The sequence below is a fragment of the Girardinichthys multiradiatus genome, chromosome 6 (genome assembly GCF_021462225.1).
Source record: "Girardinichthys multiradiatus isolate DD_20200921_A chromosome 6, DD_fGirMul_XY1, whole genome shotgun sequence".
NCBI classification, from domain to species: domain Eukaryota; kingdom Metazoa; phylum Chordata; class Actinopteri; order Cyprinodontiformes; family Goodeidae; genus Girardinichthys; species Girardinichthys multiradiatus.
The window spans coordinates 29,899,725-29,922,216 of NC_061799.1; the positions used below are offsets into that span (position 1 = coordinate 29,899,725).

Sequence of the window (22,492 nt, forward strand, 5' to 3'; positions counted from 1 at the left end):
AGCATGCACCGGGAACAGGTCCGACTTAGTGCCGGTAATGCGGACCAAACTCCTGCTCCGCTTGTACAGGGACCGGATGGCCACTAGTAAAGGCCCCCGATTCCATACTCCTGGAGCACCCCCACAGGGCATCACGAGGGACACAGTCAAATGCTTTCCACAAAACACATGTGGACGTGTTGTAGAAAAATGTGTTTTTACCAAGACAGAGACCTATGATTGTCACTCAGAATCAGCTTTATTATAATTTTGCAAGAGAGAAGGATTTTTTACAGCATTGGAGATGCGCTCAGTAGTGCTGCCAAATCGTTCTGACTAGACAAAGCAAAGGTTCTCCTTATAAGCTACAACAGTTTTCAAGGTAACTCTCATGAGACCCAGAGAGATGAGGTGAAACCTGTTGTCCTAAACATGTTGACAATGGAAATGGAACCTTACAGTGTGGCATACATCTTATCTCATACAAGTGAATTGGAGAAGGTTGAAAAACCATCTTTGTAAGACTAAACAGAACCATCTGTCCTAACTCTGGAGGCAGAAGAGAATAACACAGAAGGGTTTGAATACTTTTATCAGATCCTGCAGAGTATCTAGTAGAAAAGAAAGCAAGGCACTAAAATTTTCCATGATAATCCATCCATCCTCTTCGATCATAATGAAACTTGTTTCCTATATTATCGAACACTGAAGAAAACCATAAAAGAAATTTTACTGAATGACAATGAAGGAAAGTATAAGAAAATTTAATTATAAAAGTGAATTGATTAATAATAAAAATTAACAATAAAATTAGTAATAAAAAATGAATAAAAAGATTATTAATAATAATAAAAACGAATAAAAATGTATGAATTGGTAGGAAGAAATTAGTAATAAAACTGATTACTATAAATCACAAATTAAAACTTCCAAAACTACCATAACTGTCAACCTCTGTGTGGGCAAAAAACGATCTTTCAGATGGAAAACGTGTATAAAACACCTATCAACTAACTCTGTAGGGGGAAATTAATGTAATCAACAACATTTTAAGGAATGAATTAGAACACTCAAAAATCTATTAAAGTAAGAAAAATAAAAAAGATAATAATAAAATGAAATAATGATTCACCAATCGTCAACTGTGTGTGTGTTCGACACACATCTACATCGTTAGAATCAAGAATTTGAATTCCAGTACACATGAGTCCAGTCAATCCTTGCTGCCACTGTGGTATTCTTAGGGTTACCTTTACGGTTACCTGTCTCAGTTGTTCTGATGTCGAGACAGCTCTGTCAGACCTGATAAGCTTTGATAAAAAAAAAAACATGGAAAGAAAAAAACAACATAACATAACAATGATGAACACAGAGAACAAACATGCAAAAAGTCCCATCTTCTGTACATCTTCAATTTGGGAGACATGAGGTAGATAAAAGACATCTTCTCATCCGTGATCTTATTTAAAGCAAACGTTGCACTGCGCAAGGGATTATTATGCCCATTGTAAAAACAGTGTTCTTCACCCACCTCTTCAATCACTCTCCAGTGATTAGCTTACAGTTCTTGTGGTGGGCCGTTGTCCTTCATGGGGAGATCTCCTTTCTTTACATCCTGTGATGGTTGGAGCAGGCCTAGTGCTCTAGCCCGTTGGCTTGGGCCGACGTCCCTCAGGAGTGGAATCATCTGGTGGATTAGGAAGCCATCTGCGGTAAGCAGCCACTGTTCTAGCCACCAGCAGCACCTTGGAATGGACTCTGTTTGCGTTTGGACCTTCGATGTCTCTTCCTTGGCTGGTCCAATAACTTTTATTGCAGTTGGTGTAATCTGACTGCATCCTGCTACTGGCAGACAGCTCCACCTGGAGAGAAGGCTCGATATACGGTTGCAAACAAACTTCTACAGTAATAGCTGTTTTCAGTGGCCTTCAACAGTTCTAGAATAAATAAACTATTCTGTGTTTCCATTGCACCAAAACAAAATGAAACTTATGTCTACTCTTATTTTGCATGAAATTCAAATGCAGTGGTTCATTATTACCCCAGGTGCTTAACTCAGTTTGCATCATATTAAAGCTCATAAATCTTCAAATAGGGATATTTACTTTGATAAGTAAGACTGGTCCTTTCTGAGTCTGCATTTTATCCACTGTATCACTTGGCGATGTCAAACGTTAGATCTGCTGCAGTCTGAATGCCTTTATTTCCAACAGTTGGTTCAGTTACTGAAGGTTAAAATAATTTTGTTTATATTTTTACCTTTTCCATTAAGCAGAAACTACTTTAATAATTACACGGATCTTCATCAAAATATCCAGCAAAGGAGAATTAATCTTTTGACTAACTTAGAGGAATTAACCCCGTACATTCAGACAGGTCCTCAGGATGAAGCCTTGGGGAGCTGGGCACCAGTTTTATAGACAAAACACAAAGTGTAATCTTCTCTCACACTGTCACTAAGTCCTCACTGGAGATATGAGCAACCTTCCCCATAGTTACAGTACTGCTTCCATACTAAAACTTTTGTAGCCCAGTGATTAATTTTTTTTATTAAGGCTGACATCCCCTCTTTGTACGCATGGTTCAATCCATTAGTCAATTTAGCATTTGTCTTTTGTCTGTAATGATTGAAAGAAATGTTTTAGTAACCAAGACCACATCTTGCTTTCTCTTGCTCTCGGTGGAAGACACACGCGTTTTCTCTCCCTCCCTGCTGATCCCTGCTTCTGTTTTTGTCTGTATTTTTCTCAGAGCCTCACTTTGCATATCCTCCAAACTTTTAAATTATGGATTTGGTCAGCTGGTCTCTCAACGTAATTGATCAAATTTTGTTTCTTTTCAACGGGAAGACAGGGTAAAGGAGACCCTCTTGTCCAGACGAGACGTTCTTCTCTGAATACACAATGGATTCTTGGCAGCGGTGGAAGATTGTGTGCCTGACTACGATGTTGGTCGAGGACGTAGAAGATGTGTACATATTTGGACTTTTGATAACAGGATTTCTGCTTTTTGGAGTTGGTGGTTACCTGGCTTATCGAGTGATTTGCAAAATGTGGGCGGCTGTTCAAAGCGTTCCAAAGCTGCCTGCGATGTTGGATGGAGTCTGTAGAGCGATCAACACTCTGAACACACTGAAATGTTAAGAGAGCAGAATCGCAAGTTGGACACGATTCTTGAACAGAATCGCTGCCTGGCAGCGGTTGGACTCAGAGGTTAATGTCATGATGTAGGGTTGTTTGGTTTTTGGTTTCGGGTTTCTTCTTATGTTTTTCACAGTTACGGTTTTGACTTGTTCTTTTGTTATTATTCTTCTTAGACTTTGAATCATGCTTCTGTTATTTTCCTGGTCATGCTTTTGTTTTGTCGTCTTGTTCATGTTTTGTCAAGTTTGGTTTTCGGATCTGGTTATGCTTTTGTTTCATGTTTTTCTAGTTATATTTCTGTTAGTTTGTTTCCTTGGATTTGCGTTCTGTTCAAGCCATGTTTTGCTCCTGTCACGTTGTGTTCTCTGTCAATTAAGTTTATTCGGTTCACCTGTCCAAGTTAATCTGTCTCCTTGCTCCACCTGTACCATGCTCCATTTATACACACCTGTTCAGTTAGTCATCGCAGAAACATCTTTCACTCTCATGTCTAGCTCTCATGTCAAGTTTGATGCTCATGTCTTATTTTTTGATCATGCCATGCCTGTCTTGCCTGCCCGTTTGTTTTGTTCCTGCCTCCTGTAGTGAGTGAGTTTTCGTTATTAAATCTTTTTCACCTACCATCACGTTGCCTGCTCGTCTGCATTCTGGGTCCAATTCCAAGTAAACCGTGACAGAACCATGACAGTTAAAGGATATCATCTTGGAGAAGTTGTACGCTCGAGGTCTGCGGAAAGTACCAGAAATTTGGCTATTTGGATTCGCAATTGAGACACACCAGTAAAACTCTTAAGGTAGTTGGAAATTCACAACTGCCTGAACCACATTTATTATTTTTCTAAATCTGGCTCCCCAATCTGGCCTTGGCAACTTCTGCTAACTGGCTATTGACACAATATCTCCTGGATGTTATATAAACACGACGCTCTTCCCCAGCACTCCCCTACCAGCTGTGTGCTGATAGGACTATGCGGCCGATTGATAAAACTTCCACCTCTCTTCTCAAGGACAATGGTGCTTCTATCAGTGTTGACAGTCTAATTCTTGCAAACACACTCAGACTTATATATATTCGCACCCTCAAGATTCCACTGTACCCTTGCTAAATCTTTACTTATGTGTGTGTTGCTTACCCCTGTTGAGGTTTTTTTGTACTACTTCTGACTCTATTCTGCTAAGAATAGCATCTGAAATATGATTTTTTTCCCTCCCATCTTACTTTACCTAAATGAGTGATTTCATTACTTTTCATAGATTTCCAGATTTCTCAGAAGGATTACCAGCAAAATCCAATTATTATTAGTATTTCATTACTTTTTCATTGATTTTTTGTTTTATCAGAAGGATTACCAGGAAAAACAAAATATTATTAGTAATTTGGACTTTACCTGCTCTTACACCAATGACCCCGCTTTCTTAATTTGACTACAATGGACTGTTATTACTTAGTTCAACTTCAGTACCAGTAAAAGCAATATATTATTAGCACCTGAAAATGTGGATTAAAGCTGTTTTGTACCAGTGACTCAGCTTCCCTACTTAGAATTCAGTGGAATGATGAGACTATTAGACTTCTCAGAAGGATTCATAGATTTTTAGATTTCTTAGAAGGATTGTAGTATCATTTGATTTGTTTTTCTGTGTCTGTATCTGTGTTCATTTTCTTTGTGATTGTATTGTAATTGTATGTACAGCGCTTTGAGTGTCTTGTTACTGAAAAACGCTATATAAATAAACTTACCTTACCTTACCATGAAATACAATTTAAAGATGTTAAGAATCTATTTCTCTCTTGCCAATAGATTGCTCCTCAAAAGGTTCATTTTGTACATTAATATAAAGGTCTATTTTCCCTATTAGACTGTTTATTTTATAATTGCATTAGCTTCAGTTTGTGTAGGTAATGTGACATTTTATTTTAAATTTAATTTGAACATAGTTAGAACCACATAGGATTGATGTATTTAAAATATGTATAGCTTTTGTTAGCTCTATGTTTAAGCCATTTACGTCATTAAAATTATTTATTAAAAATTAATTAATTTATCATCATGTATTTCAAATGAATTAGTATTAATTAAATTGGTCTCAGAGTTCACCACTGTGAATTTACCTAAATAAATTTTGGAAAAAACAACCTGGTTGTTTCTATTTGCAGTCACCTCAGTTTTAACTATAAAACATTAAATGTTATGGAGTTAATTTTAATGTTACAATTAAAAATGAGTCACATCATCTTGATTTGTCTTGGTTTAAGATGAGTAAATTTAAATCATGCACGTTTAATGCATAAATCCTACCAATTGAACGTAATCATTAATTATAGTATAGGATCATGACTCAAGTTTGTTATTAAAATTTATTCCTTACTTGTGGCATATCTTGAACTTTCAGCTAGTTTAATTTATTGGCACCAGGATAAAGTTTTCAGTCCATTAAATCCCCAATGATTCTGCAAGCAAAACTAATTATTTGAAGAAGTTTAAACTATTTCATTAACATTTAATTATAAAACACATAAATCTAAATTTCATGCTTTATCCTTACTCAATCATTTTATAAACATGCATTTTAACGCAGTTATCACAACAAGCCCCCATTATTATTCTCACTTTTCTTTCAAACAGTGTTGAACAGTGTTGATCAGTTATTTTCCCAATCAAATTGTAAATATCAAATTTAATAAATGTTTTAATGACATCAAATCTACTCAGTGACTTAATGAAGCTTCAGGAATTTAAACAAATTTTCAACAATCTCCTTTCAAAAATGTTTTCCTTAGCATATCTCCAGATGCTTTGATTGATAATCATCCTGTTTAAAGATAAGTGCACACAATTCAAAGAGAATTCAAATAATTTAGAAGCACAGCAGCAGTTTTCTCTTATACAAATCCAAATGCTTTGCTGCTGAAACTCTTTGCTAATTCTTCATACTTTAAACATTGTAATGACAGCAGAGTTGCTGTTAAATTTCTCATTTTGTTAAGTTTAATTTGATCACAGCTTTATTTCAGAATTTCTCTGCTCAGGTTAAATGCAGACAATTATTTTTAGGCCAGTATTGACATTTTATGGTTATACCCAGGCACTAAACAAACACAAACACTGCAGTGTTAAAACTTAAACAGAAAAATGAACAATTAAGTTTAATCCCCAACTAGATTTTATTTCATTATAGCACTTCAAAAGGGACCGGACATAATTAAAGTTTTGAAAGTTGGGAAAGAAAATTATTCTCAGGACCCCTCTGTTATAATTCAAATGCTATAAAATGTTCCATTATGTGAAATATCGGTAATTTGAAATAATCTTCTGTGCTAATTGAAAACTATCTTTTGTACTAATTTGAAATTTGTTTGGTATTCCTAGGTAGTGAAGGATTTAATTATTCTTTTACCCTATAAGTCCCCAAAAATTCAAACTCATCCAAGTTGTCATGAAATCAAACATTTCTCCCTGGGGAGGAGACTGGAGTTTGAGCTGCTCTTCCTCTTTAATGTTAAAAGAGGGGCCTTTATTTATCCCTAAAATAAAGGACTTTACCTGCCTTTATGCCCCATAAAGGTCCTTCCTAGGATTTTAATTTCTGAACCCTAATTACTTCTGTATTAATTCTGTTATAAAGGTCTTTAGTCACTATGAGTTTTAATTTCCTGAATCCTAGCCCTGGCTTCAAAACAACCTTCTGCCTCAATCTGTGTTCCCCAGAGTAGAAACCTAATTTGAGTATTAATAGATTTCAATGCCAGAACCCATCATTGGCTTAGATCTTTTATTTAATAAGTGTAGTATTTTTCATTTTATTTTTTTTCCTTATTTGAATGTACTATGTTCAGTTAAATGGCATACCTTTATTGATTTATTAAAATGTTCTTCTCTGACCCACAATCTATGGCTCACGGGCCTCAGGTGTCCAGGAACCACAGGTTGAGGACCACTGCTTTAAACACTGATGCCAGCTTTCTGCAGATATTAAAGAAAATGGATTAAATACCTTAAATATTTTCAGACTAAAGGGTTTATTATTTCAGGCACCAACAATAACAGATTTAGGAGTTTCAATCACTAGTTCACATTTCTAAATTAGCCACATGTCATATTTTTTTTTTAAACCCAGAGTTCATAAGGAGCTTCAGACATTATAATAAAACAACACAGATCTGTTTTGGATTAAAAGAAAAGCATGCCTCAAAATCTGGTACTGTGGTGGGAACTAGTTCCACAGTTTCTGGTAGGCCTTTCTAAGCAAAGTCTTTAGAGAACATGATATTTGTGCCAGGGAAGATGTGTTTAACTGAACCCATTACTCTGAAACATTTTGCTGTTGGGGTGTTAGAGAAAATAACAAGTAAAGTGTGTTTACATTCATATGCAACACAGAAGTGATTAGATTTTCTTTCTTTTCCCAGAAGAGAAAATGCAGAACCAAGCTTTTCATAGTTTTGTCAGGACCAGATATGAGGTACAGTGTAAGTCGGCAGGCTTCATAAAATCAGAAGAGTGGGAAAATCAGCTAATTTAACCTCTTCCCAGCAGCTGCTGTGAAAACAATGACTTTGCACCTTCCATTCAAGCTCTAGTTAACTAGCCAAAGCTGTACCCCGTTAGAAGTACTGTGTCAGACTGTACGGAGACCCTCTGCAGTAAAACTAACCCTATTCTCAGAGGTCTCTACCCGTTATATTTACGGGGTACACTCTGACAACAGGAAACAAGGAAGGAGAGTCCATCAGGTGTTACACATGCGATGGACTTTAAAATGCTCCTCCGTGGATCTGTCCTGAGGATGACATAGAAAACACATGGTTACTGCTGAGTTTTGGAGGTGTTTAAAATTCCTCTGCCTTTTAAGGACTTTTAGTAGCATCTATCATCTACCATGATGAGAGATGAGAACTTGTTTCTCTAAAACAATTACTTTATGACCCTTTTGGAAAAGAATCTCTTTAACACAGGAATAACATTTAACCTCTTGTTACGTCTGTCAACGTCAAAACTACATCAGCTGCAGTTAATAAGCTTTCTTCATTGCAGAAAAACAGAAAAGATATTTGCAAATGTGTGTGTGTTTGTACGTTACCCCCCTCAGTTTCTTGACCGTTCCAGAGTCGGACTGTTGTGGCATACAGTCCCCTATCAGTCCAAAAACCCAGGCCCTCCCCTGGCCTGTTGGTGGACATTTGCTCTTTCCTTGTCCACTTTAACTTCTTCAGGAGGGAGGGAAAACTTTGCTCCAGCCTGTTTCTCCTCTGCCTGCATAAGATGCGCTCTCAAGATGAGTCCAGTGTAACACTCTTCTGGCTCTGGCAAACAGGATGGATTGTTGCCCATCTCAGTGGGTTTTGGGCTTTTTACCAGACTTCTTCTGAGTTTTGTTCTGGTGGAAACTCTCACGCTGTCATCTGCAGCAGGCAGGCAGGCGGGCAGGACCTCTCCCTTTCAGGTCATGCTGAAGAGGCGTCTCTGGTGGAGCGAAGCCGTGGGGAGGGCAGGTGTCTAATGTCCAGGGAGCGCTCAAATCCCCATGTGTATGTGTGTGTGTATGTGTGTAAGAGGCAGAGAAAAAGGTTTAGTACATGGTTCAGATTTTGCACAAACAGAAGTATTGTCAGTCAGTCAGTTAGTTTTTCACATACCTGTCATCCACTGTCTTTTTTCTTTCCCTATTTTCTCTTTTGTCGCTTCCTCAGTCCTTTTTAATATTGTAGAGCTGCAAAAGTTTTAACCCATATATTGATGCACTTGGTGCATTGTGGTCCATGTTTTTTCACACGTTTCTCCCTGGGGAGGAGGTGGTAATCCCTTAGAACTGGACTACTGTCCCATACTGACAGCCTTGCCACACCCTTTACTTACTGGTAAATGGGGGAATATTCCTTTAAAACCTGCAGACGTCTTCACAAGAGTTTAGACGTTTCTGGCACCCTAATCGCCTTCCCCCTAACTTACTGGTTAGGGGAGCCTCACTCAACCGTACAGGGAGGGGATTCTACTGGTGAATTACTGTTCACCCATGCGCAGCGTGGCATCAACCGCGCCAGCGAGGTCCGTGCACCCCGCTCCTGTTCCAAGGCGGGAAAAATCCCAGATCCCCTTTGTCCCCAGTAGAAAACTGTTAGTTTTAATCTTTGAGTTAAAATTTCAGAAGTCCTTATTATTAACCCTGTTATTATTTTCTCTATTTCTGCTTTTTTTTTATATATATTGTGCAATTTAATTTATAGGCCTTTGGTTATAATTATCAAACTATTAAGCAAATTAATATTGATGATAATTAATGAAATTATGCTGATTCATTGTTTCTCACCGTCTCTGGAAGAAAAAAAATTTGGTTCTTTTGGATTCCAGTGCTGAGTCTCCAAGAACACCGAGTCAGCAGTCCTCCACCCCTTAACACTAAAAGGGTTTGAGGCAGGGAAGCTCTTCTCAGGTTGATCAGACACTCTTGCCGATGTCCGCGGAAGAACCCAGTCAAGGAATCCCATCCTCGTCGCCATTTGTTGTAGAAAAATTTGTTTTTACCAAGACAGAGACTGATGATTGTCACTCAGAATCAGCTTTATTATAATCTTCCAGACCGTCAGCTGCCTCAGGAGTCCTATAAGCCAACCACGGGCAATAGGACTCCTTCTTCAGCTTGACAGCGTCCCTTACTGTCGATGTCCACCACCGGGTTCTGGAATTGCCGCCACAACAGGCACCGAAGACCTTCAATGTATCAATGTATCAATGTATTTTTTACAGTGTTATATCTAAGAACATTAGAATTACTTTAAACATTTTAAATGGCTGATTAATCAACAATAATAAAATCAAAAGATAATAAAACTAGATCATTTTAAACATAGCAAGATTATAAGCCATTTGGAATATGTTAAAGGGAAAATAAATACCATTTGCAGTTAAATACAGGGGGGACAGCGTAATTCCTGTCAACTAGCAACCGTGACAGGAATTACGCTGAGGTAAGGGCAGGAACACCTGGTGAAGACTAGACCGTCCAAATCCACAGCCGATCAATTCTGACCTTCGCGGTTTCCGTGGCCCTCAGTCTATGTGGGCGGGTCCTTCGATGGCTGCAGACCTGAATTTGTACCCAGCTAATGATTCACCCAGGTACTTAGAGGAAACATTTAGCTTCAATGACTTCTGACATCACAAACATTTAAAATCTCTGCCTGCCCAAGTGTCTGCTTTATGTCTCAGCAGACAGACTGAAGGCTGAACGGCTGAATCACTCCTTCAGCATTTAAAACCACCTAGGCTTTCTTCTTTATCTCACAGTTCTTCTCCTGTCAGGAAACACAAAGGAGCAATTGTCTGCTATTTAAACAGAAATTCTCAAGTACAAATGGCTTAAAAGTGAAAGCCTCATCATGAATCAAACAAAGTCAGAAAATGTCAATCCATTCATTTCTATCACAAAATGTATGGGCTGAAATGAAGAACCTGAAGAAATGCAAAATGAATTTATGCAAAGTTAAGAAAGTCACTTTAGGCAGCCAAATTATATATTTATTCAGTTTGTTTCTCAGCATCTTCTTGTATAATGAATGAAAAATAGCCCTCCTTAGCTCGCTGTATGATAACCCTATAATTCTGTTAAATGCTTTTGAAACTGCATAATTGTTCTTTAATGCCTGGCCTTTCCATTAACACAGCTAATGGATTTTAATCCTCACAAGCTGAGTTACACAAAAACACTCAGAGCTTGCTAATTACAGAGTGTAGAATGTTATTTAGATATATTTAAAGGTTTTTATGCCAACATATCAGACCGACAATCAGATTGGAGCAATGATTTCCATAAGAGAACACAGTTTTGTTTCTGTCCCTGAATATGCTCAGGAGGTTTGATGCATGACTCAGACTCATCAGACCTATTTAATCAATCATAGCTGATGTGGTGCCTCACAGCATACTGCCTGTGGAGACCTGGAGCTACAGCAGAGCCTGAAAGAGGGGAGGAAGGATAAGAGATTGTGCCAACTCACTTCTCCTCTTATCTACTTAAGCTTTTGCCCTTTTATATGAACTTTGTCAACAAATTTTCCGAATTCTCTCTCACTGAAACCAATTTTCATTCTTTCTCAATACTTGCCCCTAAATCTGCCTCACCTCTTGGCAATATTTTCTGTGGAACAGCCTCAAACCTGGGGGTTTTAAGATCAAGCAGCCCTGGTATAGGAAGAGAGCTGAGAAAGGCACAGAATGAAATATACCCAAGTTAGACAAATGCAGATGATTACCTATTCAAAGATAAAATTACCAGGTAAGTTCCACAAACCCGGGCTGCTAGATTATATGAAATGCTTGCTCAGAGTGTGTGTAAAAGTGAAAAGATGACACTAACAAATTACAATTTCAGCAAGTTGAAATAGTTTTTCCGAAATGCACTTTAAGTTGCTTGCTCAGAACTTTTTGTAATTAATGTGGCAAGGTGGCTGATTGCATAAAACCACATTAGTAAAACATTCCAATTAAGCCCGGTTAGTATTTGTTTTGTCTTTTTGATTGTGTTTCATTTTTCTGCCTGTTTGTGCCATGACTCTGCTTTGTGAAGCATTTTAGCCTTTATTTGTGTTTCAGAAGTGCTATATGAAGAAATCTTCAAAACAGAAGGTTTGCATTTCTTTTCTTGTTTGCATTTCCCTCTACTGAATGTACAATTTGAGCATTTCTTAGATCACATTTAAAATAACATTTGAATCAATTCATGATGTTGAAAGCTAGTAGAAATTTCAGTCCAAAAAAAGAAATTTATTTCAATTAGACATTCAAATTAAGGATATTATCAATATTAAACTTGTGTCACCTTTCATTGTAATAGTGATGTGAGCTATTGTACAAATATGCTTCATAAAAACATTTATGCATGTGAAATAAATACAGATCAATAATATGTCACAATTGTTGTGTAGTAAAGTTGTTTATAGAAGTTCTGCAACAAAAAAAAACTATAAACAGAAAACTAGGGTTAAATACAGCATACTTTTAAGATTAGATAAATTACATGAAAACTAATAATGTTTATTACTGATAACCTATATTTGAAATCCAAGCAGTTTCGGTGGATAACGTCTAAAAATATATAGACACACTTAGCGAAATATCTTGATTTCATATCCAGGGCTGCAAAGAAATCACTTTTGGTCTGTAACTGAACATCCAAATGGCCATCCAAATGGCAAAGACTTAAATTTAAAACTGCCTGAATGACTGAAACTGCTATTTTGCTCACATTCTTTTGTTTCTCGGTATAGTCACATTTACTTACAATAATCATACATTTTGGTATGGATCAATAACTGTCTTTTTCAAGCTGAATGATAAAACGTCTGTTAGCATTAACAGGATTTTGGTAAGGAAGCTCTGTAGTAAGGTTTTATACCAAGTTGACCTGACCAGTAACATTTGTGCAGGTTTCTTGTTGCACACTAATGACTTCCCAGAACACAGTCATTTTGTTGCCTTTTCATACCTATGCATTGCCTTTCCATCCAGTCCAACATCCATTTGACACCTAAAAACAAATACTTTATTCAAAAATACTAAAATCTCATTCAGTTGTACATTATTACTTGAAAATGTTACACTCTGCCCATTTATTTTGGTTCTGGTTCCTGTTTGGCCCAACTGACATTCGTAAAGTATGATAGACCCCTGCTCACATCCAAATAACCTTAAGTAACCTCCTACTGGTAATGATTGTTTACTGGGGTCACAGAACCACATTTTCTTACTGTAAAATTTCAATAGTACATAGAAAATTACTTTAAATATTAAATTTTTAAAGAGGGTACACACTGATGCATTGTTAGTATAATATGTCCCCGTCGAGACGGAAACCATTTTGTACTGAAAACCTTCTACAATCATTAATTTACGCTAATTTCAATGTATTTAGCTAGTGGGTTAAAAAAGTGTGCAAATAAGTATTTTTATATTCCATTTTAGCTGTAAGTATACATTTTACAGCGCATTTCATATATTCACATAAAGCAGAGTCTTGTATCATATCTGTAGTAAGTGTGTAATCACATCATACCTTAAACTTTACAATTATTGACCCTTGTTCAAGTTTAGTGAGTAAATAATGGAATGCTACATTCAATACACTTTTTGGTTTTCCCCTTAGAGTTTGTGATTTTAATGAAATTATTTAATATAGGGGCATGGTGGTGGCAGAGAGGGTAACACGTGCGACCCTCAACGCAGCGGTCACGGGTTCTATTACTGGCCCAGGTGACCTTTGCTGCATGTCTTCCCCCTCTCTCCACCCCTTTCCTGTCGGCTTACTGTCAAAAAATGAGAAAAATAAAGGCTACTGGTGCCACAAAAAAACATAAAAAATGCATTAATTAATTAATATAACCAAAGTGTGAAGAGGTGAAGCTAACCTTTCTAACTTTCACATGATGCCACTATTTAGCTGACTACTTTTAGCAGGTCTTAATGTGGCATTTTCATTACAAATGCTTGGAAACTAAAAGCAAAATCTATTGAGACTTACCAGTCTGTTTATTATGGAACGCTGGGAAAGGGCGATGCCTGCTTTCAGAGAATATCCATTACTTTGACAACAAAACCTCCCAACCATTGAAAGTGGAAGCCTCTATAGCAAAAAACCCAAGTCTAAAAGCACTAGTTATATTTCCACTGGAGAGTCTCTGCTGTATGTTGCTGTTTGCTATTATAGTATTTTTTTTTTATTTTTTTTTTATTGTCACAGCAACTCTGTGAGCTTTGTTATGAAGACATGTGGCATGGGTGTGTTATCAGCTCTGCAATTTACCACCATCAGCAGGATCCAAGGATAGAATCACATACCCGGGATGCCAGACTGCCTGCACACAACAACAACAATAAAAATAATATATTTTATTTATTATGCACATCACATCAATTTACCAATCTTAAAGTGTTACAATTTCAAAAGTATAAAAAGGACTAAAAAACAAAGCAGAATTAAATAAAAACAACAAAAACAGAAATGATTGAAATGAAGGTATTTTAGAAATCATTTAGTCTGGAAAAAAAACCTCACATTCTAAAAGAAGCATTTTAATAACTGTGTTATTTCCTTAGCATAAAGCCAGATTTGAAGAAGCATAAAACGTTTCGATAAAATATTCACCCAATCTGTCGTTAGTGCTTCAATAAATAAATCAGTTATAATGTATTTGCTGAAAAAAGCACAGCCTGTTCATTTAGAAGAACAGAATATTAGTGTGCACGTTAACACAGAGTGGAGTTGCGCTAATGGCGCGTGATTATTTTGAGTGGAACATTATGCTTTCTGTCTTGTCTCTTATATTAATGCATGGCATTTGTCATCATGGTAAGAAGGCACATTCTGATTTGTGTTTAGGCTGTGTGTGATGGTAATGGAACCAAAGTGGTAAAAAAGATGCGGGCAACAAAAAAACAAAGAAGCACATCTGTGCTTTCTCTAATATGAAATGCCTCACTCTGAGGGGACTGTACACAGCCCTTGTAAATTAACTCTGCACTGGATGTTGCATTTGTTTTTCCATTCTTTCCGGTGACCTCTCCACCTGATTATGAAATAGGCAAAAAGAGTAATAGAAAGCGTGTTTTTGTAAGACTAGGTCATGTTCTGTTGAGTGTATAGAAAATGATTTACAAAACCTAGGTTTTCCAGTATAAAACATGAGAAAAGAAAGTTCCAGATACATGTTTTCAAACTACATGTACAGGGTCCATGGTAACATTTAGTGTGTGCTATTTATAAATGAGAACATCTGAAAACAACAAACAACTGAGGATCAATTCTCTGTTCCATTCAGGAGGAAAACCAGGCTTAGTTTAAGTCTCACGTTGTTGTAAATTTATTCACAAATATGCTCTTGTTTTTGAAGTCGCATGGGTTGGCATCAGTATAGATGGCAGGACAATGGGTATACTTTAAATATAAGCAGCAAGTACGTACAGTACTATGAAAACATATTTGCTCAACAGATGAATGTCTGATTCTCCTTGAGACTAATTTAAACTCGCTGCCCTGTCAATAAAACTCACTCAGTGTTTATTATGCCAGGTTGGTTGAGGAACTTTGATAGAACTCCCAGAAAGAAGCTGATAACAAGATTACTTTCCTTAAATAATAAAAATCTTTAAGCAAACAGTAATGACTATCTGCCGAATCAATATGCATCAATGATATCTTAACTGGTCTGTATGTCCTTTATGTAGAAACATGTAAACTAGTCTTAGAGACAGTTTCTGCAGGTTTCTCTAAAAATGTTCAGTTAAAAGAAAGTCAGCGGTGTCCAGACTTTTGTCAGGCAGACCAAAATTGCAAAGCATAAAGGACTTCTGAAACGCTCAATTTGTATTTTATTTTTATTATTTAAACAAAATTGCTGAAACTATTTTATTGTTCATTTTTAGATTTTAACCAGCACGTCAGTAGACCCAAAATAATGTTTTGACCAAGCAAATCAGAATAGTCCAGTTTTTCATAAACAACAAACAAAAATTAAAAGGATTAGTAGCAATAAATGCTGGACATATAACACTCTATATATAATGACTCTATAATATATGGACCTAACTTTAATTTGATTTACTAAAATTTGAAGTTTTAATAAAATTCTAATTTATTGAGATGTACATATTCCTTCATGACTATATTGCATTAGCTTTATAATGAGCTGTTTAGATAGGCCTGAAACTTTGTTACATTCTGTAAAATGACACAAAATGGCACAAATGGGAGCTTAATTATTTTCTTTAATATGAGAATAGATATGGTTTCCTTCATGTGTGATACAAGATATATTTCTGGATTCACTTGTGGACTGTGGTTGATTTTCCACTGGTACTCCCCAGCCAATCGGTTGTGGAGGAATGATGGCTTTTTTATTCAGTGTCAACTGAAGACTCAGAAGGTCACCTCCATCCAATAGCACATTAACCTTGACCTTAATTCACTGATGTTTTATCGGGCTTCTTGCAGCTATTCATATAGTGTCACTATGGAGTTTTGATATTGATAGCTAGCTTATCTTATCATGTTTTAAAAATTAGAACCTGATCATTCTACTGCCAAATAAATCATCCATCCATCTATTTTGTATACCTACTTATCAAAAACAAAAACAAAAAATAGGTTTTCCAACACAAAATACAGTTTTATTGTCTGTCTTCTCAATGTTCTTTTAGATTATTTTTAGGACATAATTTATCAGTATCACAAAGATTGTGTTTAATAACTGGCGTTGTGTCAACATGTTCTTTCACATATCTGACCAATCATACTACTGGACAAGGATGTCAGGCTTTAAAAAATATTCTTTTCAGTTTTGAGGAAGCTTTTATTTTGTAAGACCTTCTTGATTGTCTTTATTACCTTGGTTGCAAACATTCTTGCTTTGTGGATTTATGATAACTGCACGTGAGATGGCCGTGAGCAGCTTCAAATATTTATCTAAAAATGAACACCTTAAAAACATTGACGGGAATTAAATAAATGTATTGAAAAAATGCAGTTCTGATTTGGATGCTGAGTTAAAATTGTTTTCTCTGTTTTTCATACAAAAATAAAATTTTCATTAAAATTGTATTCAGCTTCCAAAAAATGTGTTTAATCACAGTTAATTCATGTTTAAACTTTTTCACACTGTTCCAGGCTGTTTTGATAGCTTTATCTTCTTAATAAATAAAATCCTAATTTTTACTTCTGTTACCCTGTATTTAGAACATTTCTATCATGGGCCAAATACTTCTTCGAAGCACAGTCACATTATTTAGTTTTAACTACTTTTCAGAATAAAAAAGAGCCAGAAAATTTCATCAGTCAGTTTGTTCTTATCTAAGAAACTGACAAAGCAAAAAAATCAATTTAGCTGCACATACCGACAGTCTTATTGAGTCTTCTAGCAGACGTGCTCAGATGTAGTCACTTATGATGATTAATGAACAGTGAGTTGTCAATAGAGGCTACCTTGATCTTATTTGGGTTTTTTGTCATTAGGCTTTGCAAAGAGTTCCTGCCTCAAGTGGAAAAGTTCAAGTATCTCTGGGTCTTGTTCATGAGTGAGGGGAGAATGGAGATCGACAGACTGATTGGTGCGGCTGCCACAGTAATGGGGGCACTGTGCCGGTCCGTTGTGGTGAAGAGAGAGCTGAGCCGAAAAGCGAAGCTCTCGATTTACCGGTCGGTCTAAGTTCCTACCCTCACCTATGGCCATGAACTTTGGGTCATGACCGAAAGAACGAGATCCTGGATACAAGCGGCTGAAATGAGCTTCCTCCGTAGGGTGGCCGGGCACTCCCTTAGAGATAGGGTGAGGAGCTCGGCCATCCGGGAGGGGCTCGGAGTAGAGCCGCTGCTCCTCCACATCAAGAGGAGCCAGTTGAGGTGGCTCGGGCATCTATACCGGATGCCCCCTGGATGCCTTCCTCGGGAAGTGTTCCAGGCACGTCCCACCAGGAGGAGGTCCAGAGGACAGCCCAGGACACGCTGGAGGGACTATGTCTCTCGGCTAGCCTGAGAATGCCTTGGGTTTCCCCCAGAGAAGCTGGAGGAGGTGTTTGGGGAGAGGGACGTATGGGTGTCTACTGAGTTTGCTGCCCCTGCAACCCGATCCCAGATGAATCGGGATACGATGAGTACGAGTACAAATGCTAGGCAATGGCATAATTGATATGCTAATTTGTGAATGACTTCATGACCTATAAATTTTTTTTTACTTTATTTCAGAAAAATATGATAAGTGAACAAGAACTCATTAATATTGGAGCATTTTGGAGCCTTAGTTTAGTAATAAATGTGTAATTAGTGATCCTCCTTAGAACCTCAACATCTTCATCTCTGCTACCTGCAGCTCTGCTTCCTGTCTCTTCCTCAGTGCCAATGTTTCTAAACCATACAACATTGCTGGTCTCACCACCATCTTGTATACCTTTCCTTTAATTCTTGTTGATACTCTTTTATAACTCCTGACACTTTTCTCCACCCATTTCAACCTGCTTGGATACATTTCTTTACCTCTTTTGTAGGAGCTGACTCTTACAAAACAGTTGTTTAACAGATTGTGACCCCTGATCAAATCAAGAGAACTCTGAATGCACTCATGGTGGTAGATACTGTTTATTAGAGTCATTCACCCACATGTATGAGTAGAATATAGAAAATCACTCTAAATTTCTTGCCCTGTGATGTACTGGCCACTTCTCCAGGGTTTATCCTGCCTCTCACCCAATGACCTTTGGAGATAGGCACTAGCCCTTCCTGAAGAAAAGGATAAACAAAAAAACGCATTGTATAGTCTGAGTGAGTGAGATTTTTGTAGATATATTTTGGAGGTGTCTGTTATAAACGTGTAAATAAATAATAAAGTCAATGTCCATGTGTCTTAAAGAAGTTAAACTGAATCATCTGTGCATATTACACACCTGACTAATTTCAGCTATGTGATCACTTCTAATCTGTAATCAAAAAAGTAATGCACTATATTCTGCGCCTTATAGTTCTTAGTATTTATAATATTGACAAGTATTTTGTACTTTATATAAGGGCAAATACATTAAAGAGTCATACAGTTACAGGTGCCTATACCCCTCTCTCCACTCTGACCTCCATTTGAAGTAAGTTTTCTACAGTGTTCTCTGCTTCTGTAATAGGTAATGTTAAGTACTTACTCAGACAACCCTGGCGGTCATTTTTAACGACAGAACACTCTTCATGGGAACATGGTGAGTCATAAGTTTATCACCTCCTATACTGTAAAGAGTCTTTTTGTGCCGCCTTCAGCTGCCTCTGGGCTTCTTTTTATGTTGTCAGTCATAACAGGAATGGAGTCATAAGTCCTAAAATACCTAAGGCAAGACTCCACAGTGCAAAGACTTTGATCGTCGTACAATCAGAGATTGTGCAAAGTGAACACACAGTAAAAACCTTGGGAATTCTAACAGTTTGGTTTATAAACTATTCAGATGACCAAATAAATTTTAGAAGTTTATAATGAACATAGACACTAAGTAATTTTGCATATTTTGTGAGTTGATTTTATTTAATCAGTTAATATTGTCTAAATAAAAAACGCTTCATATTCTAAATGAATAAAGATAACTAAGATAAGTGCTGCTATCTATATTCTGTGATTCATTCGTTCAGAGGGATGAAGGTCAGTTCTCATTGAAACATGCTTAGCATTTTCCTCATAAGCATAATTAGTAACATTGTAAGCACTTAAGAATAAAATCTTTGTGAATGTTTTAAAGGAAAGTATATTCCAAAAGCCAACTTGTCAATTTTGATTGAATAAACTGTAATAAGTGATAAACAGGATGCTGCACAGTCTTTTTTGGTGTCCTTGGTAAAGATATAAAGATATAAAATATAATTTTTGTAGAATAATCTCACATTCAAAAAGTATTGAAGTCCAACCATTACTTAGAGACCTTTTATGCAGTGAGAGGGAAATAAAATCAGTTTAATAAATGAACTTTTTTGTTTAGAAAATCACTAGCCCCTACTTATGGAGACCCAACAAATTCATATGAAAGACATCTGAATACATTTTACTTTTTATAATTAAGCTGACTTTCGATGAGTGATCAATGACTTACTGTTTTTCTCTCATAAATGTGATTTCAAACAGAGGACCAATCCTCTTAGTAACTCTTCAAATTGGTAAAGACAAGAGAAAATGTCAAGTAAAAAAAAGGAAATGAAAATAGTACTTACACTAAAACATTTTACAGTCTGATACATGACAATTATACTGCATTCTTTTTTGCTTAGAGACCACAGATAACTCGTTTTTACCTGACACAAATCATTCCCATTGGTAGTATATAGTTTTTTCCATCACAATCTTTTACACTCTTTGAACATTGCCACAAATGCAACATCGTCAGATTACCAACAAGAAAGGAAAACCTGAATACTTACTGTTATGGTAAATGGCCTGAACTTGTATAGAGCTTTATCAAGTCCCCAGAGACGCCAAAGCGCTTTACACTACAATCAGTCATTCACCCATTCATTCACACATTCACACACTGACAGTGGTGCGCTACAATGTAGCCACAGCTGTCTTGGGGCAGGCTGACAGAAGTGAGGCTGCCATACAATCATTGCCACCGAGCCCTCTGACCACCATCAGCAGGCATGTTGGATTAAGTCTCTTGCCCAAGAACACAACAACTAATACACACAGAGGGAGGGTTAGAACTCCTACCACCTGAGCCACAGCCGCCCCAAAATGAAAAAAACAAAAATGTTATTAAACAGAAGAAAATCCTGTGACTATATGTCTTCTTTCTGCAGAAAATTAAGTCAACACAAGAAAACACAAAAACAAATGTGTGAAGAAAAGCAAAAGTTAAACCTGACCATTGTGTGTTGGTTTTGGATTACCAACAGGTATATCTATCAAACTTCAAGCTTGAATAAAGATGTTCTCTTCATTAACATTTCACATTTATGTTGCAACAAGGGACACAACTGACAACATTAACAGCTGACAGACTTCTGTTCTCTGGAGAAATCTGAAAAAGAGTTTATAGACATTTAGAAAGATGGTGGGGAGAGCATCCTTAGAGGTAAGAAACTGTCAGGAAACCCTGTGTTAAAATTAATGAAGAGAGAAGGTCAAGCTCCTGGTTGGTTTGAAATTTTATGCTGTCAGTCTCTATTCCTGTGCTACTGTCACTATTTTTCACAGAAGTGAGTAATGTCTAAAATTGACTTGGTTTGATTGCTTTTTTAGAAAAAAAACATACATGAAACCTCATTTACACACAGATTTTGGAGTGATTTAAAGTTACATAGCCATTTAGGCAACAATCTAATAAGAATAACAAATATAGAAATTACTAGCTCTACCGGACAGCAGCTACAAATAACAATTGCAGCCTTATGATAGTAAATAAGGAGTCCAATAATTCACTAAACCACTTGCAATAAAAGAACTGTCAAACCTAAGGCCGGCTTGTACCTAGAATAACCTAAAATCCTTATCAAGCTCAAACTATGAAGAATTAAAAACTGCATCCCTAGAGGTTGAAAAACAGTTTTAGCAGATTCTGGTAAATTGCAACCTTTATAACTCAGTTTTTAAAGAGAGGCTTTTGCGGAAATCTATTTAGCAAAATTACAAAATGTTTATATAATAAACTGACTTATTCTTTAAATGAATGATAAAATTGCTATTGTTTTGTTTCAGCAATGCATTAAGGCACAGAATGTATATTAAGATCAGTTTGTAGTATTTAGGTATTTCCCACTAGTTTCTGCTGCACTGTGTAGACCTTCAAATTAATTTTAAAAATAGTTTTTGTATTCATTTATATTAGGCTGCTGAGTAATGGATCAGAAAACTCTGAAAGCATGTTTGGGATGTTTTAATCTTTTACTAATTACAATAAATAAAACAATACATTACAAGAAAAACATGTTTAAATCAATAACAAATAAAATACATAAATTCAATGCATTGGGAAATTAATCAGCCCAAGAAGTGAAAATCAGGTCAAGAAAGGTAAATCACTTTGAGGGCCTTGCAAAGGTATTCAAACCCCTTGACTTGTTTCACATTTTGTCACATTTAAACCACAAACTTCTGTTTATTTTACTGGGGGTTTATATATTATCTGTAGAGTAGGGTGTACTGATAAGTGGTTTTCGAAACCATGGTTTTACAAAAGTGTGGTGTGCATTAGTGTTCAGCGCTTGTGACTCAATACATTGTAAAACCACCAAGTATTTAAGTTATAACTCTACCAGCTTTGCACATAAGACAAGTGAAATTTTTGCTGATTCGTCTGCAAAATTCAGTCAGATTGGATGGAGAACATCTGTGATTTCAAGACCTGCAAACAGATTCTCAATTGGATTTGGCCGTGGAGTTTGACTTAGTCATTCTAACTCATGAATATTCTTTGAGCTAAACTATCCCATTGTAGCGTTAACTATGAGTTGTCCTGCTCGAAGGTGATCCTTCATCCCAATGTCAATTATTCCACAGCCTCTAATAAGTGTTTTTCTAGGATTGCAATGTCCCTGGTGAACGAACATTTTACCACAGCATAATGCTGCCACAACTATTTTTTGAACATGAGGCAGCAGTGTTTATTTGTACAGTTAATTTCCACTGAGCATTGCATTTTACATGTAGGCCAAAAAATTTATTTTTGGTCTCATCTGACCAGGGCACCATCCATGTGTTTGCTGTGTTATCTGTATGGGTTGTGCCCAACTACAAACAGGACTTCCTGTTTTTTTCTTGCCACTCTTCTATAAAGGCCAGATCTGTAGGGTGCACAACTAATAACTTTTTGTGTTGGCCAATTCTCCCAGCTGAGCTGTGAATCTCTGTAGTTCATCCAGGGTTG

General features: G+C 36.6%; 1 long non-coding RNA gene across 1 annotated transcript; it reads right to left on the reverse strand.

Moving 5' to 3' along the window:
• Positions 1 to 264: 264 nt before the first annotated feature.
• Positions 265 to 7,918, reverse strand: LOC124870472. The gene is made up of 3 exons (XR_007038783.1): positions 6,974 to 7,918; positions 3,744 to 3,849; positions 265 to 1,841 (listed from the first exon to the last, which is right to left on the reverse strand). It is a non-coding gene; the product is annotated as an uncharacterized LOC124870472 (long non-coding RNA).
• Between the last annotated feature and the right edge of the window lie 14,574 nt (positions 7,919 to 22,492).